Below are 14,008 nucleotides of genomic sequence, written 5' to 3' on the forward strand. Positions count from 1 at the left end.
CATGTTGTGGCTGAAAATGTTCTGGTTTGAATCCTTGCTAGCCATAGGCTCCTGTTTTGTGTGCACAGTAAGCAGCTCGTGGTACTATCTGAAGCCCTGTGGAGGCTTTTAGGAGCTGGGGCCTGACTGACAAAAGTAGATTACAAGGGGTTAGCCAGCGGGGGGTTACGCCTGTGTTTGTGCAAGCATTCTCTGGTTCCTGGCACCTGACCTGTGAGAAGCCACCACACCAAGCTCCCATTGCCATGACTCTGCCACTATGAGGGACCCGAAAGTTTGAAATCATGAGGCAAAACAAACCTTCCTCCTCACACTGTTTCTGTCAGGTAACCGAGGGTCATGCGAATGAACCACCAGGGAAACCGGCAGGGAAATCTCAGTCTTCAGAGTGGCGGGAGTAAGGATTGCTCCTTTCCAGGTCTGTGCCTGTAGTCTCTTCCTCCTACCTCTGCAGTTCTCCGAGCAGTTACAAAGCCTGGTACCTGGAATTTCTCTCCACGTAAATAAGGCACCCCCAGCCTCCCTGCCCCAGCTGATGAGATACACTCGCCCTGGCCATCCCTTCCCACTCCCCAAGGTCCATATAACCCTTGTTCACCTTGAGTAAAGCGCACAAGCTGTTTCACTGGGAGGGCTCCAAGCTAAAAAGCTGTTTTGGAGAAGGCTTTCTCTCTCCAGGCATTCACCATTGGATTGAGACCCTTGGACCCGCCTGCCCTGTTAGGCTTCTTTCCTTTGTTCCTTTCTCTGGTGTCTGGATGCTCCAAAGAAAAGAAACTGGCCCTGGGCTGCTATCACCCAAAAGATCTGTGATACTGGAAACTTCAGAGAAGGACCTTACTGCCGGCCCCCTCCCCTCCCCGTCCCCTACCCCTTGCCCCTCCCCCACCCCTCCCCTAACCGTCCCCTACACCCTCCCCCTTCCCCACCTCCCTGCACTGACTGCCCTATGGATTCACCCTGTCTGGCTCACTTTATCCTTCCCAGTCCAGTGTGCAGAACCACAGGTAACCACGATGGGCAAATACTAACACGTGGATATATAACTGCAAAAACAGTGTAAATGATTCCGTTCCTTCCATGATTTTATTGAGGATCATGAAATGCGTACTTCAAACATGAAGACAGACAACTCTATTAATGAAGTTTGGTAGACTCCCCCTCCTCGGTGCTCCCCCCCCCCCACCCACATGAAAGGAGACTTAGGTCTTGCTCTCCAGAAAATTAGGCTACAGGGGTTGCTGGTTTACTGAAGGACAAAGAAGGAGACAGAGAGAGAAAGAGTGAAGAAACCTCCCCTAGGGAGGCCTCCTTCTTGAATCCTGAGAATTCAAAGTACAAATTCGTTTTGGTTCTTTCAGGCTCACGCAGAGTGGGGATTGAAAACTGTACATAGTGGTGTGCCATTGCTGGGGTTAAAGAGGAATATGCAACAGAGGAATGCCACTGAGCTTGGCACCTGGTGCCAGGAAGACACATGTGCATCTTACGAAGGCTCATTTGTGACCACTGTCGCATCCATCAAGCCTGTAGATAGTGAGCTGATTCAGCTAGGATGACAGACAGTGGTCTGCTACCTCGTCCCCACTGACTAGTAAAGACCCATAAAAGATTAGAAGTCACCCACTTCCCGTGTACAGTCACCTAAGAGACTCCTTCCCTCATCTCCCAGCTGAGGGTCAGGCACAAGGACCAGGCAGAGGGCAAGAGAGCATACTGAGCACTTAGGGACCACACTCATGAGTTCTTATCCCAGACCACTGTAAATGAAGCTCCAGCCTGAACTGTGAGGAGGTGGAGAGGGATTGGTTTTTCTCAACAACCTAGTAGGGACTGTGAGAAGTGAGAGGTCAAAGCAAGACACTGTGGGGACTGTTCTGCTGAGCTGACAACAGTTGTTTGTGTAATAAAGTGGTTCTCTGTTTATACCTGCAGTGAGTCAATACACCTCAATAAAAATGCTTTAGAAAAGAAAAGAACCATTGTAAAATCAGTATTACTATTCAAGGGAAAATGCAATCCCAGGCCAAAAAAACAAAAAACAAAAAACTTGTTTTGTTTTGTGTTTTCAAGACAGGGTTTCTCTACATAGCCTTGGCTCTCCTGGACTCACTTTGTAGGCCAGGTTGGCCTTGAACTCACATGGATCTGCCTGCCTCTACCTCCCAGAGTTCTGGGTTTACAGGTATGCACCACCACACCCATCTGTGAATGCCTTTTATTTTGATCAAATGTAATTTTCTCAATGAAGAGATCCTCATGAGCTTTAGGCACCAAATGACATACAATTAAGACTTGTAAAAGATATTTTGAAGGCTTACAAGAAGAAAAATTGTAACACTGTAAGTGTAAGAGCCTTTAATACCCACTCAAGCAAGCACTTAAAGCTTGATAAAGAATTGCCTACTCAGGCGTGCAGCAGAGCCTAGCCTAGAATTTGGCGCTGCTGACCGCTGGTAATGAAATCACTGTACACTGGTTACCTGCCTGAGTCCTTGAGAGAACATACAGCCTCTAAGTTAGACAAAGTGAGTTTATTAAGCTGTCATGAGATCCCCACTATGGGGAACTCAAATGTACGAAATCATGAGACAAAGCAAGCCCTTCCTCCCTTACAGCATTTCTATCAGGTAACTGTGATAAAAGGACAATTAACACATGTATATATATATATATATATACACACACAAAGAAGTTTGGTTCTATCCACTAGCAGATGGTATAAAAGGGAAAAAAGAAATCCAAGATCTACTGTGAGCAAGGCCTAAGGCACAGGTCAGGCTTCAGCTATACCTGTTTCCTTGACTCTACTTCTTGTGACGACGAAGAATTTACTGGGTAACCTCTGGCAAGGTAGCTCGGCCTGGTTAAGTACATACCTCTTGCTGTGTGACTAGTGGGTAACGCTTTGAAGGGTGTTCTTCTTTTAGTGGACAGAGAAACAAGACCTTAGCTGTTTTGAGCAGTTTCTCCCTACCTCAGGCGGCTACATCACCTGAAAGGAACAGGATCATGGACCAGGAGGTATAGGGCAGTTCCCCTTTCAGGACAGTGCATTATCAGCACATTCAGCCGTTCTCGGGGAGTGCAGACCCTCTGGAGAACTGACCTTCAGGGGTCCGTAGTCTTTGTATCCTAAAAGCTGACTTGCCTGTGCGTGCCCCAGTGTAGATGGAACATCTATGTCCTCCTTGCCAAAGACTTGGGGACCACCTCAGAAGAGAGAGTAGAAAGCATGATGAGAGCTAGCTGGAGGATGGAGAGGGCAGATGTCCTGTGCTCACGTCGCGGCTGCGGCTGTGACACTCTTAAACTCACAATGGTGTGGCTACCTGCATGCAAGGCGTGCGTGCGTGCGCAAGATCAAGCCGGGAATGAATTCTAACGCGAAGGGGGTGGGGCTCCCCGGGCCCTGCGTGCAGCTGAGGATTGATGGGTGTTAGAGCGAGATATTTCTCTAGGGATGTGGCCGCTGGTAGGTTGCTCAGGCCCCAGTGCATATGGGAAACACTAATTGGACTGACTCAGTGGGTCATTTAAAAAAAAATAAAAATAAAAGAAAGGGTGACAACATGAGTCGGGGGCGAGAAGGATGGGAGATGCAGGAGGAGTTGAAGGAGATCAGAGTGCTTCTGATCAAGATACTACATTGTAGACAAGTATGAAAATTTCAAAGACCAAACAAACAAAAACATCGAGGAGCTCATTCTCCTCTTTGGCCTGCGCACGCTTGTATACATAGCTGAAAAATGAAATGTGTCCACGTAACTAAAGTCAGATGCTTTGGGGATATTTTGTTGTTGTTGTTGATTTCCTGTAATCAACATGATAAAGATGGGTCTCATGATCAAACATAGAGGATATTATTGCCTAAAAGGGCAACATGCCTTTGAAAGGCAGAAGCAGGTTAATTCTTGGATTTCAGAAATAAGTCTCCATCCTTAAAACAAAAGCAAAGAAATAGCCAAGTACCCAACAAAGGCAGCACCACCTCACTGAGTGCGAAAGTAACCGGATTACAGAATTGCATCCCAGCCCCCTTGCTTCCCTTGCTTCTCTGAAGGGGAGATAAGCAAAACCAAAAGGGGAAAAATGCTTTTCTCTGGTCTCCAGACCCTTCTAATACCACAGGAGTCTGGCAATCAGTCACAGACCAGACGCTGACAAACACGCTGTCTCCTCAGCTGTTTTTAGAAAGTAGAAAAGAACAAACTGGTCTCCATGTAACAACAAAAGTACTGGTGTGAGCAAAGCAATTCTCTTTCTACAGTCTTTCTGCATATAAAGTCAGCACTTGGAAACCATGCGAATTCCAGTAAGGGTGGAAGGAAGGAAGGAAGGAAGGAAGGAAGGAAGGAAGGAATACATAAAGCATTGGGAAAAGATCATTGAAAACCTCTGAGTGGCATGAAATGAAATAAGAACCAGGTGATCCAATTGTACTAACACTGTAAGCTGTACTTGAACTTGTGGGTCTTTGGCATTTCTGAAAAGGAAAAACAGAGAGGACACGGCGGCTCTGTGCTTTAAAGAAAAGTGAGAATTCTGGACCTATGCACTGCTTGCTATCTGCTGTTCACCCATATAACTGGGAGCCAGCCCTCCCATTTACTAGTGGGATGGGTTTTGTGTGGTGGTCTGGATTTGCCTCAAGCTGTAAGGTCTTAGTGTCCTATCTATAAAAGATGACAACACTTGGTCCCCGCAGGCGTTTGTGACTAAGGCTTACTGGGGCTAATAGTATGACAGGCCAATAGGATATGGTTTGTGCTCTTGTTCTGAGAACTTCCTGTCTACAGATGGATGTGTTTACACTTGCTTCCCCCGACCAGCCGATTTTCCTGAGACAACACTGCCACATCTTAGTCTGTTTTCTTTTGTTGTAATGTTGTTATTTTGTAATGATGTAGCTTACTTTCATGGTTTTAGAGGCTGGAAAGTCTGTGATCAAGGCACTTCTTGCTGTATCAACATGTGGCAGAAGGTGGAAATGCAGGAAATGGCAGACAGGCATTGTAAAGGTCTGTTCAAGACTTGGACACCTAAACACCACCCCAAAGGTCCTGCTCCCAACCCAGATGAGTCTGGGATTAAGATTTAACCTGTGGATTTTGGACAAAAATATTCAAGCCATAACATACTTCATACATTGGTGTATACCAAGTATCAAGTAATTATACTGCTCAGTTTCTACCGTGTAGCCACATGGCTGGGTGATGGACTATTTATTGGGTAACCTATGGAATAATACTGACAAATAAAAATATATAAGGTTTACTCTCTTTTAAACACAGATAGAAACTAAATCAAATACTTAAGTAACTGAGTAAAAATCAATACATAGAAACCAAATCATCAATCAATCTTTTTTCTTTCTTTCTTTCTTTCTTTCTTCCTTCCTTCCTTCCTTCCTTCCTTCCTTCCTTCCTCTCTCCTTTCCTTCTTTCTTCCTTCCCATCTGTCTGTATGTTTGTCTCTATCTAGAAATGACCTCAATATATTTATGATTTATCTAGAAAACTTCATTTAAAAGCCTCATAATTCTAGCTAAGTTCCAACATCCATGGACCAAGGTGCAGAGATTACACACTGCCTTATTATCAAACGAGAAGTTTTGTCTGGAAATGTCATCTGGTGGTATGAGTTCCATCAAGAAGGCCAGCTTCCCACGGCAGCTTGTTCTTAAAATTCCCTGTACTTTGGTTCTATAAATCTGTCTCTGTTGTCTTTTAGGGAGCATGGGGGGAGGGGTGCGGGGTGACTCAGGCATGCAGGAATAGGAAAGAACAGTATTTCTTAGAAGTGAAAAGTTGAAACCCAATTCTTTGAGCCAACGAGGAAGTTGCTACAATTGTGGGCATGTGCAGGCATGCAGTTCTATGTTTAGAGCTGTGATTCATAGCCAGGAAGAACCAAGATTTTATAATCATACCTGTAAGATACCTCTTCTCCCAGCTCCCGTGGATCAGGATGAGAGGAAGGGCATTTTTGGGTTTTTTTGTGTGACACTCACACTATATTTTCCTCACATTCTTTCTCACATTCCTTAGTAACTAGCAGAATCCTAAGGATTTGTCCAACATATGCTCCAAAAGTAACCTGCAGTCTTGTTCACTTGTCACTTCTTTTATAGTGACATTCTTGTCTACACTGGAAATCTGATCTTGTGGGGTTTTTTTCTTCTCTCTCTAAGATAATTGATCTTCATCTTCAAGGTGATAACATCACAAAAGCCTTTTCAGCTTGCTCTTGTTTCAGGCCAGCAAAAAAAAAAAAAATCTTTGAGGATTGAATTCAATTTGAGGAAGGCCAAAGAGAGGCCAGACTCAAGATGTTGGAGTTCAACAGGCTACAACCAGAAAGTAGAGTGGACTTAGAGTCAGTTAAGGAGCTCAGCTCTCAATGCAGTGCTGACTAAGGCAAAACATTGGATCTAATCCAAGCCTGAGGCTAGTGATGCTCCAGATTCTGTATTTTAGCCCTGTTATCACTCAGTTTTCTAGGCTTTTTAACCTAAGAACCAATGCACCAATGACTTGCTTGGGCATCTATGGAACCACTCAGAGAAGGAAACTCCCCCACCTTCCCTATTTATATTTGCTCTATCACTGAGAAAATGTGCACAGAATAAAGGCATCCACATCTGTGTAAGCAGCCCAGGGACCCACAGACCTCTTGCTCGCTTATAGTTGTGTAGGACAGGGTTAGTTCATCGGGAAAATGAGACCCTCCCAGCCTGGTTATTGCAGATTGAAATCCCCAGATAGCAGGCTCGGAGATGAAAGCTGGCAAGCAAGCCATTTTTAAGAAATTACTTGGAGAAATATCTGTGGGAAGGAAGAAAAGAAGGAAGGATGGGTAGAGGAAGAGAATGAGCTCCAGGCAGTGTTAGCAGGTGTGGTGCCAGCCATATGAGGGACTTCAGAGGTGGAATGAAAAAGCAGAAGTGTTCCCGGATGGGACTCCTTGTACTGTGTGGACCAGTCATCAGAAACAGAAATCCTTTCAGAAGCACATGTGATCTTGGCAAAGGCAGTTTCCTTTGTGTGTGGTATGGAGGGGGAGTGAGACAAGGTTTCTCTATGTAGCCTTGGCTGTCTTGGACTTGCTTTGTACACCTGGCTGGTCTCGAACTCACAGAGATCTGCCTGCCTCTGCCTCCCGGAGTGCTGGGATTAAAAGCAAGCCCCACCATGCCCAGCTCAAAGGCAGTTTCTTCAAACTGGGTGACTTACAAAGGAAGAGGGTGACAGGCAAGAGTGGGGTGTTTGAGGTCGTCTTAGGTGCTGTGGGCAATCGCCCCTTCATTCCTGAAGAGATCTTGGCAGGTCAGGCAGGGATCTCCCACACTCCCCTCCCACTTGACCTGCAGTTCCTTTGCCGGCAGCTAGTAGGTAAATACCCAGGCTCTGATTAGTGGAAGCCTGTGACTTAGTTGCCAAGTTCAAGACCAGCCCTAGGGAAATGGCAGAGATGACAGATTTATTACCAGTGGTCCTGCTTTCTCTTTCTGAGCTCTTTCATTCCTTCAACACCCTTTCCTTTCTGTATTACTTCCTTCCTTGGCTCGTCTGCTTACATTTCCACTTCCTCAGAAATGATCTGATTAATTAATGCCCCCAAACCTTCAATGATAGAGGTTGGATCTGTTTGTTCACTGTAAACCTTAACTGTAGACCAACAGAGTGGCGTCCTCTGGAATCCCAGGTCATCTTGGGTGAAGTGAACAGCATCTTACATCTAGGGAGAAAGTGGTTTTGTGACTCATCTGTCCCTAGAGAAACCTGGAAATATTCGTGTGGTTTTGGGCAGCACACGATGAGGGAAAAACTAGGCATCCTTGCAGTTCTTGCCTTCTGGCTATGACTGACAAGTGCTGATAGCAGCAAGATCTTGAGACCCCACCCACCCACCCACCCACCCCCGCCACCCCAGTGGGAACTGCTGTACCCAGCCACTCAGCTAAAGATCAGAGTGGAACCGTTTCTACGCTGCATTGAGCAAAAATCCATCTCTTGTCGCATTTGTGGAGTTTGTTAAAGTAAATCTAAGTGGAAACCTGGAGGAGCTAGACCTTGTTAAAATTACGATGGTGAAGGAAGTTTATAGAAAGGACTATTGTCAGCTCCCCTTTGTGTCCTGATGGGGACCCCATCTGTTCTGTCAGTCTACTTTCCAGTAGCAAGAACTGTTGAGACCCTAAAAGGAGATGCTGAGTAAAGAGGCTCAAAATATTTTCTTTATGTATCATAACTTTTCATTGTTCAAGGCCAAGGCAGTATTCTCAAAGGTCTTATTAACACAAGCATGTGATCAAATTTAGTTGATAATGACAAGATGTGATAGAGATTGATTTATATTCAGAATTTTAGATGCACCAAGATAGGAAAGATGTTTTCTTCAAGTCTGTCAAATACAAATAGAAGACTCAATAAATTATAAATTAAGACTTAGATTCAAGTGGCTGGTATGGGCTGTGGAAATAGAGAAGGACATCGTGACAACTGGTCTGCCTAAATGGCCGATACGGAGAGCATAGTGTTTTTGAAAGGTCATGCCAGTCTAATTAGCTTAGGTTTGAGGTTCACTGTATTAACTTCTTAATGAACCAAACATTTGTATTCTTGTAATAGTCCATAAATATGAATATTACAGTGTTGAAAAATTGGTGGAGAATAATGAATAAGATTATCCTGTCCATTTTTTTCAATTTTGCCCTTCAGTTGCAACTTTGGCTCGATTCTGCTCACATCTAAAACGGAATAGGTGCTGCTAGAACATTATTCTGCTAATAAGAGGTCATAACCCTGAACAGAACAAACAACTACTGTGAAGCACCGGAAAAGGTCAGTACATCCCATGATGGTTGAGAGAAGCACAGAAACCTCACTTTGCTGAATATGTCACATTGGGGGACATGTTCCTGGTGCAGGTGTAGGGAGTATGATCCAAGCAGAGTAATGTCACTCCCCTGAGCTGAGGAAATGCAGGTCATGATCTGGCATTGGATGTAGCTAGTAGTGTAAAGCAGAATGCCAGAGAGAAAGAGGTGCAGAGCTGGGCTGAGACCTTGGGAGAAAGTCAGCCAGAGTTCTTGGCTGCGGCTGTCAAATGCAGGGAGAGACTACACGGGCTTCTCAGAGAGCAACTACTGCATGACTATGGACTGGAGATAATAAAGATCGGGAACTGGGGATCTCCCCCAGCTGGAGGAGAGAGTCAAGGTTTACTTAACAACATAGCACATCCACCTTTGTGATCAAGGGCTCACCTTTGCAATAGGGACCAGTCCTTAAAGAGACTCTCCCAATTTGCTCTGTGGACACCTAATACAAATCTTTCACAAGAAGCCAAACAGAGAGTGTTTCCCATACACCTACTCTATGAAGCATGAGGCTAGACTTACACAAGTTACTGGTCAGCCAATAGCTGGTTTGCATGCCATGACAAAATGTAACATTCTTCTAAGGCAGATAACAATACAAAGTGTTCTGTACTATATTCCATGGATAATACAGAATATCCAAACATTTACCGGGTTCTTAAGGGAACAAGAAAATGTGTCTCTTAGCTGTTGTAATAATCAAGACAGGAAGAAATAAACGAGAAAGAGCCTCAGGATGGTGTAGCTATAAGATTTACCAAGTGTTGATGATTACTGTCTAGAATTACAGGAGCTTCTCAAGGGATCGTATAGATTTTGTTGGCCTATAAGCGAGTCTGTGGGGAATTTTCTTGATTACACTAATTAAGGTGGAAAGATTTGCCCCTTGTGGGTAACACCATTCCCTGAGCAAGGGATCCTGGGCTTCTGTGTAAGAGTAGAGAGAGCCCCCGAGAGCTAACCTGCATGCTTCATTGCTTCTTTTTTTTTTTTTCTGACCACTGACATTCCTGCTGCCTAGACTTCCATGTCATGGTAGTTTTGCCAAAATATTTTGTCACAACAACAGAAACTAAGACACCATGTATGAATTTTAGAAAAGCTATTATAAACAGAAAAATAAGGGCAATAGAAAATATGCCTTAATAATTAAAGAATTTTGGAAGAAAAATGGAATAAATACATATATTTTATAAATAGAAATTCTAAAATTGAAAACACAATAAAATTTTTAAATATTAAGCATCTAAAGGAACGTTAGCACAAAATAGATACAACCTTTGGTACCTGTGGAACAAATGGTTTCAATATACACGTAATAAAAATGGCAAATAAGGCAACATGTTTAAAATATGACTTTTTCACTTTGTAATTTCCCATTAAAGCAAAATTAATTATTATGTATGTAAAGGGGCTTTATATTATCAGTATAAAGATGTTACAATAGTAGTACAATGAACAAGGAAGGAATTATCCTTTCCTAAGCTTATAGCATCTGTGCAGTGATACATGGGAGACACAAGTGGGATGTGACAGCATCAGGTAAAGAAGGAAGGATGAAGAAGGAAGATTGAAGGTCAGATGTGAAGTGTGAAATTTGAAGAAATGAAGTAAGGGCTCCAAGTAGACTTTGTCAAGGATGCATGTTATTGGCCTTTGAACAGTCACCAGAAGGCTAGTACAAAAGAGACACAATTGAGGAGTCAATTGTTGCCAGGAGCAATTACATACTGAGTTGGCAAAAGTAAGCAAGTGAGCTTTCTGGAGGCAGCCCACTTGGTTTCTTTTTTTCCAGGGCTGACGCATGTATTCCTGGGGCTTGGTCTGAAACGAGTGCCTCCAGGAAGCTCACTTGCTTGCGTTTGCCAATCCAGCATGCAATTGCTCCTGACACCTCATCCTTCCAAGTTAACCAAATGAAGTGGGACTCTCTCTCTAGGCAGATCCTACAGAAGACCATTAGATGTTTGAATGTGACTGAAACTGCAGCATTTCCATGTTAATAGCGAGCTCTGACCTATGCCAAATACCTCTCAGGTGTGCCTGTGCTAGATCCCAAGACATCCCTGACCCACACAGGGGAGAGGAGTAACATAAATCCGTTTATAGTTAGCCCAACTCGAGGTAGTTAGTTGCATCTGATATTTGAATCTGAGTCCCTATATAAAGGATAACTTTATCTAAAGCATTAATTCTCTTTGTTAAACCTTGATCATTTCTACCCTGAGTAATCAGAGCTAAGGAAATATTTGAGTCAAGGAATGTGCATGGTTAATGGTGTACCTGTTGAATTACAGACATAGCTGAAGCTGACAAATTGTGAAAGTGAGACAAAATAGGTTTAAAAAAAAAAAAAAGAATTCCACTTTAACCCCAAAGAATGCTAAAAGCAAGCAAGAGGGGGAGAAAGCAAATAGAAAGGATAAAATAAAAATAAATATCAAGAAAGTTAATTTAAATCCCACTCTATGGCTGACTTCATTAAATGTAAATGACCTCAGTAATATTCTAACTAAAAGGGAGAGATATTCTGATAACATTAGTAAAAGAGTAATATATGATATCTACAAGAGATATACTCTAAATATAAAGATACCAATAGAAGAAAACTATGTCATACAAAAATCCAGGATTAAAATAATCTGGTATTACTATGTTAACATCAGATTAGTTGGATCACAAGATAAATATATTAGAAGAGATGAACAGTAATTCATAACAATCCTAAACATGTAGCACCTCATGAGGGAACTTTAAAATTGACAAGCAAAACCAAGTACGTACATTCCACAATCAGAGATGGCATTTTTTGACATCACTCTGTCAGTAATTAGAAGAATGAGTAGATAAAGAAATATTAGCAAGGGTATATAAGATCTTAATGAAGTTACCAATCAATGTATTCAGTTGAGTTGTCTGTGCTGCCTGGTGCCTATAATCCTGGCATTTATGAGGCTTGAGGCAGAAGGATTATCACAAGTTTGAAGCCAGCTTATGGTAGAGAGTGAGATGCTGTCTGCAAACAATAACAACAATAAAATTAGTCAGTTGACACAGAAAACTGTATTCAACAATGAAGAATGTAGGTTCACCTTAAGAACGCATGGGGTATTTCCAAAATTAGATAGATAATGATCCATAAACTAAATCTCAGAGGAATGGAGAGATGGTTAAGTGAATAAAAAGCACTAGTTGCTCTTTAAGAGGACCTGAGTTCTGTTTGCAGCACCCACAGCAGATGGCTCACAACCTCTGTAATTCCAGAAGATCTAACAACCTCTTTGGGCCTCTGCAGGTACCTGCACTCATGTGTGCACATACCCACATCCAGACACACAGGCAATAGTTGTTTTCCTAGCATTTACTTGCATAATTTAAAGTTTAATGATTTATGTCTGCATATTACTGGGTCAATAGGATATATTGTATACACACAATACAGGTTTTAGTATTTAGATTCAGGTTATAACTCTTGCTTATGACTCTTGCTTCCCCTTATTCTTCCAACATAGATTTATCATAATATAAAACATTAGTCTTCAGGTTTTATACTGTTAGAACTGAAGTACAATTTACTGCCGAAGTATAATCATGCGATTTGTAATTATCAGTGCTGTTTCTCTCATAACTTTATGTTAATCCTGGCTTTGATGATTGCCCGATTCTTATCAAATGCAGATTTTCAGTTTATCTTTTGCTAATATTTTCTACTTGCTCAAACTGCTTCTACATACAAATTTCCCACCATAAGACTCATGGGACAGTTTTATATCCTTTTCATCTGAAGAGAAAGAAAGAAAGAAAGGGAGGGAGGGAGGGAGGAGAAAGAAAAGAAGGAAGAGACAGGAAAAGGTCTCTCCTGGAGTGTCTCTCTTTTCCTGACTCGCTGTTGGTCACACTGCCATGCTGGGGCTTTCCTCAACACCCCTCAGAGAGTTCTTCTCACTTCTCTCCTTGTTGGATCTCAGAAAATTTCAGATCTTTCATCATCTTCTTCCTTCATGTGCTTTTTGTGGTAACCTCGTAGAAACCATAGCAACCTCTGAGAAAGAGTGAGTCAGAAGTAATTACTTTTGCTTAGACCATATATATGTAACAATTTAACTTTCTCTTCCTGCTTCATTGCTTAGTAGGATATGGAATGGAAGTTTAGAGATAACTTTACTTAGGCTTTTGAAGGCATCTTTGTATTACGGTCCCCACTGTTGACCATTACGAAGTCCTGAAACATCCTGGCGCTTCGTCGCTGCTGCCTTGACATTTTCTTAAACTCTTATGTTTTTATATGTATATGTAAATGAGGCAAATCAACTCTCCCTATTTTTAAACCAAATAGCAAAGTTGGAGAACTTGTCATTTTACTGGAAAATAAGATTCAGGTGAGAAAGAGGCCAGGTAGGACTGGGGTGACTGGGCCAGAACAGTGTCTCCTGGACAAGATAGGCCACTCAGGAACTTACACAGTTGAGCAAGACCTGCACAGGGCAAGTCAGTCAGCATTCTAGCCTTGGACTGGCACTGTTTGATTTCAAGACTTATTCATAAAGTCATGGTAATCAAGAAAGTTTGTTGCTAGGTGTGGTTGGCACACACATGAAATCCCAACACTCAGGGCAGAGGCAGAGGCAGAGGCAGAGGCATGTGGATCTCTGTGAGTTGGAGGCCAGTCTGGTCTACAAAGCAAGTCCAGGACAGTCAGAGCTACACAGAGAAATCCTGTCTCAAAAAACCAAAAAATAAAAAAAATTCCTTAATGGTATACAGACAGACATTATTCAGTGAAATTGCATAGAGATTTTAAACCAGATCCACACATAATCTTCAGGCATATAAACAAAGAATACATTTTCCTACAAATGCTGCTTAAACAATGTGGATAGTCTTATGGACAAAAACGAGGCTGGTTTCCCAGGCCCCAGGTCTGCTTGCAGTCTCACAGGCAGCATCCATCAGGAACTGACAGAGGCCTACTCCCATCAGGGACCTCCAAGCCTTCTAACATCTTGGACAGCCAGATGGCTAAAAGCCAGCATAAGAACACACTCAACAAAACCCAGGGCAATATAGCATAACCAGAACCAAGTTATCCTGTTATAAAAAGCCCTGGGTATCCTAACACACTGA

General features: G+C 42.7%; 1 long non-coding RNA gene across 1 annotated transcript; it reads left to right on the plus strand.

Moving 5' to 3' along the window:
- Positions 1 to 904: 904 nt before the first annotated feature.
- Positions 905 to 8,840, plus strand: LOC311587410. The gene is made up of 3 exons (XR_014775856.1): positions 905 to 1,007; positions 4,930 to 5,021; positions 8,767 to 8,840. It is a non-coding gene; the product is annotated as an uncharacterized lncRNA (long non-coding RNA).
- Positions 8,841 to 14,008: the final 5,168 nt, after the last annotated feature.

Source organism: Acomys minous (genome assembly GCF_964271855.1).
Source record: "Acomys minous genome assembly, chromosome: 2".
Classification (NCBI taxonomy): domain Eukaryota; kingdom Metazoa; phylum Chordata; class Mammalia; order Rodentia; family Muridae; genus Acomys; species Acomys minous.